General features: G+C 41.5%; 1 long non-coding RNA gene across 1 annotated transcript; it reads left to right on the top strand.

Moving 5' to 3' along the window:
- Window positions 1-592: 592 nt before the first annotated feature.
- On the top strand, window positions 593-1,605 carry LOC138643602 (uncharacterized). The gene is made up of 3 exons (XR_011314205.1): window positions 593-665; window positions 759-824; window positions 1,235-1,605. It is a non-coding gene; the product is annotated as an uncharacterized lncRNA (long non-coding RNA).
- Window positions 1,606-4,773: the final 3,168 nt, after the last annotated feature.

Genomic DNA, 4,773 nt, shown 5'->3' with positions numbered 1-4,773 from the left:
TTGAACCTAATAGGAGAGGTATTAATAGGATTAATATCCTCAAAAAGAGAGAGGCTTTCTGGATCTTTACCCTCCAAACCCTAGAGCCTAAAGGTCTCAATAGGGAATATGACATATCAGCCCTATTGTAATTCATTGTACATTGTTGTTTTCTTGTGTATATTATGTATATACTAATTTGTCTCCTTTTTTTCTTCTCTTTAGAATCGCTAGATCGCACTACATGCACCATGTTCACTATACTGGGCACCGTTTATACTTCGTATGGTATGACATCTCCTTCTTCCCCTGTGGTATTATGGGAATCCTTTCTGTTCCTTTTTTCCTTGTTTCCCCTTTTTTTTTTTCCCCTCTCCCTGTTGTCCATTATCTCTCTGCATAGCGCTATTGTTATGCGCTTCTTCCCCTTGTCACTCTTCTCACACTATCTTATTTACACCATTGACACCTTTACAGCTCTGACAGGCACTTTGCCTGCAGTCACATGACCGCTCCCAGTGTCCTGCACATCTAGGGATTCCTTCCCCTGTACTGCCCTCCCCCACTCTGTGGGTGGTCATATGACCACTATGACGTCACTAGTCTCCAGGATTTATACCAGGAAGTGCCGACCCTCCTGTAGCGTCGCTCTCCTCTGCTCTGCACTACTAGCGCTCAGGATCCAGGTATGCCGGCGGTTACTGCACCCCTCCTCCCCTGTGTCTTCTGTTATCTACCCCATTATATATCTCCTAACCCGGTCACATTATCTCCTACAGCGCCGTTACTCCCTCCAGGCTTTGTGCCTCTCCTCTGGCGCTTCACCTTCCTTTGTGATCCTGCAGGTATATACATTTGCTATGTTTTTAGCTCTCCAGGTTCATGTGTGTTCTCCCCCTTTTTAACCCTTTCCCTCGGCTCTGGCTTTTTATAGCAGACTGCAGCTCCTATATCCCGTGCTCTGGCTGACGCTCATTCAGGCTTATTAGCTTCCTCATCCAGGTAGTTTTTATGCTCCCATTTACTCTATTAGCTCTCCTCTGTGTATACCGTAGGTCCATACTAGGCAGTCTCCTTCAGGCAGTAGTTATATTACTTTCCTATTTCTCTCTCTTAGGACCCATTCTACCTTGTCTTTTCTTTTCTCCTCTTCACCTTTTTGGTCTTCCCTTTGTTTTTCCTTATTTTCTCCCTATTTTCTGGTGTGCCCAGCTAGATTTATGTGCACAGACTCACGTATCCTTTATTTCTCTAGGTCCTCACGTTAGATCATCCACCATGCTATTCCACATAGCTTCACTGGAGGCGTATTCTGTACCACATGTCTGCGCTTCTAATATCTGTATAGTACATTTCTGTGTTGTATCCTTTTACCGTACTTAGCTAGACCTCCTTGTCCTGAGGTCACACCATCACCAGCGTCCTCTCATCACCGTTAGGTCGATTTTTCATTGTTGCATTATATGACGTATACTTCTGCATCATGTGACACTATGTTTATTTTTATATATTTACTAGTCAATGTCTAAGAAACGCTCTGACGAAGGTCCGGTGTGGACCGAAAACGTTTAGCGGTTTTGATTGTCTGGATGCATCAATAAACTAAGAAGCTTTTCTTCTCAAAAATTGAGTGACAAGTTTCATTCATCTTTAACAAGCAGATCTAATTTGATTCAGGTGTTAGTTTTGGGAATGAAAATTTACAGGGTGTTTCCACAATTTTTTCCTCAGAATTGAGTGAATCCATAATGTTTCCCCTATGCTTGGATAAAAAAGTAACCATTAGGCTGCCGTCACACTATCAGTATTTGGTCAGTATTTTACATCAGTATTTGTAGCCAAAACCAGGAGTGGAACAATTAGAGGAAAAGTATAATAGAAACATATGCACCACTTCTGTATTTATCACCCACTCCTGGTGTTGGCTTACAAATACTGATGTAAAACACTGACCAAATACTGATAGTGTGACGGCAGCCTTACTGACTACCACATTTTTTGTTCTTGATTTCTTTTAGTGTTTCCTAAAGTCAGGAAGTTGCCATTTGAAATTACTTTATTTATTTTTGTGCCATGTCTGTGATCTGCTTTTTTTCTACAAAATTAAACAACTGAATGAACATCCTCCAAGGCCGGTGATTCCATAATTTTTGCCAGGGGTTGTACATTGGACTCTGTTCATTTTTCATTTTGATAACATATCTGATGTGTACTCAAAGAACATTCCCACATATCTGCAGGGCCTTATGCACCCAGTGTATGACAAAAGTGTACACTTTTAACCCCTTAACCCCCAGGCCATTTTCCGTTTTTGTTGTTTGCGCCCTTTCTTCCCCTTCTTCCCAGAGCCATAACTTTTTTATTTTTCTGTCAAAATTGGCCATGTGAGGGCTTTTTTTTTGCAGGACAAGTTGTACTTTTGAACGACACCTTTGGTTTTAACATATCATGTAATGGAAAACGGGAAAAAATTCCAAATGCGGTGAAATTGCAAAAAAGTGCAATTCCATAGTTGTTCTTTAGGTATTTTTTATCATGTTTAATAAATGCTAAATCTGACCTGCCATTATGATTCTCCAGGTCATTACAAGTTCATAGACACCAAACATGTCTAGGTTATTTTTTATTTAAGTGATGAAAAAAAATCCAAACTTTGTTTAAAAAAAAATGGCGCCGTTTTCTGAGACCTGTAGTGTCTCTATATCTGGGATTGGGTGAGGGCTTATTTTTTGCATGCCCAGCTCATGTTTTCATTGATACCATTTTGGTATAGCTACGATCTTTTGATCGCCCATTATTGCATTTTATTGCAATATAGCGGCGACCAAAAAAAAAGCAATTCTGGCGTTTTGACTTTACTTTCTAGTTACATTGTTTAGCGATTGGGTTAATTCTTTTTTTATATTGATAGATTGGATGATTTTGAACGCAGCGATACCAAATGTGTGTATGTTTGGTTTTTTTTTTTATTGTTTTATTTTGAATAAGGCGAAAGGGGGGTGATTTGATTTTTTTTATTTTTTTAATATTTTTTTAAAACTTTTTTGTAACTTTGTGCATGCTTCAATAGTCTCCACGGGAGACTAGAAGCTGCAGTTGTCCGATCGGCTCTGCTACATACAGGCGATGATCAGATCGCCTGCGTGTAGCAGAAATGCTCACTTGCTATGAGCACCGACCACCGGGCGGCGCTCATAGCAATCTGGCTATGACAACCACAGGAGTCTGCTGGAGACCTCTGGTTGTCATGCCAACCCATCGGTGACCCACGATCAAGTGACGAGATCACCAATGGGCACTTCCCAGAAGCGCGAGTTATGTGTAGCTGTCAAATATTGACAATGACATGTGGCGGGAAAGATGTGGGCTCAGCGCCAGAGCCCACATCAAAGGGAGGAATTCCAATGTGGTTGATTCTTAGCTGGTGGTAGGAGACTAGCCGCTATGATGTCTCCCATACACAGCACAGCACTTAGCAATGGATTTTTGATCTTCAGTCGTTAGTTAGTACATCAAAGCAGCGGCACTGAGGAAACTAAATAGCAGTAGGGAGCAGTGTAGATGTGGATTCAGCTATGGTTGAGGTAAAAGACTTGTTGGAAAGCTTAGCATCATCTTTCTGTGCCTCTCACGATCTCTTTTCCCACTGTGATTCCCACTTTCCTTTCCTACATATGTGGTACTTTCAGATCAGTGGTATATAGGAATTCAATTTATTCGTTATAAAACCAAGAATTTTTGAGAATTGGGTCTCCTCTATCTTCTATAAACCTCGTTCCCTGCATTGTTCTATAGAAGTAACCAATAAATGGGACCCTTCTATACCACTGCTTTGGAAGTTCTGCTGCACCGATCACATATGGTATCCACTGTTTTATCGGTGACCATTATCTATCTCCCACTGCTATTTCCAACTTCCAGCACCAGTCATGTTGGGAGTGAACCATCAATCCAGTGTGATTGGAGTGCCAGCAGCATTCTTTCTTTGATACATGCTACTACATAGTTTTGTGCCTATGCAACGCAACCAAACAAGGTGAACATTCAATTTCAATCCCCCTCCCCCTTTCCTTCAAGGGTTCAAATTTACTAATCCAATATAGCGCCTATGGCTGGAGTCACACTTGCGAGTGCAATGCGGGAAACTCGCAGTCTCTCGCATCAATACCTGCCTCCGGCTCTCAGGACCGGAGTGTGTGGCTGCATGTATTTCTATGCAGCTGAACGCTCCGTTCCCAAGAGCCGGCGGCAGTGCCGGGTATTGATGCGAGAGACCTGTGCGAATTTCTCGCATTGCACTCGCAAGTGTGACCCCGGCCTACATCTTTTTCTCCTTTCTCTCCTTTCTCCTTGTTTCCATCTTTTCTTCAGGACTCTTCTACCTTCACAATACAGTATAATAGGAGGTGTGACCGTTTGACACCTTACTGAGCTAGGGGTCCATCTTGTCTTTCAGCAAGATAGATTTGAGTTGTTTTTTTCAAAGTGAAGGATGCATTCAGGAGGTAAGGTAGAGGGGTAGAAGTGGCCAATAAGTGGAGAAAGAAGCAGATTTCTCAATTAAAATATATTACAAAATCTGTCATATTCCCCTGGAATGTTGATTTATGTAAAGTTTGTTCCCATGTAAAACTAAAGAACTGTAATATGAACACCAGCAGGATAGTAAAGCTGAATTTCTTCATTCAGGGTACGAATATGCACAATCTTCTGTTAATCAGAAGCTTTAGGACACAGGATGCTCAATTGCTTTTCTAGCACAATGATAAGGAGTAGCTTGTTTAGAGCTTAGGA

Source organism: Ranitomeya imitator, chromosome 6 (genome assembly GCF_032444005.1).
Source record: "Ranitomeya imitator isolate aRanImi1 chromosome 6, aRanImi1.pri, whole genome shotgun sequence".
NCBI classification, from domain to species: domain Eukaryota; kingdom Metazoa; phylum Chordata; class Amphibia; order Anura; family Dendrobatidae; genus Ranitomeya; species Ranitomeya imitator.
Note: the sequence above shows the minus strand (reverse complement) of the source record. Positions and strands in the feature narration are given on the sequence as shown.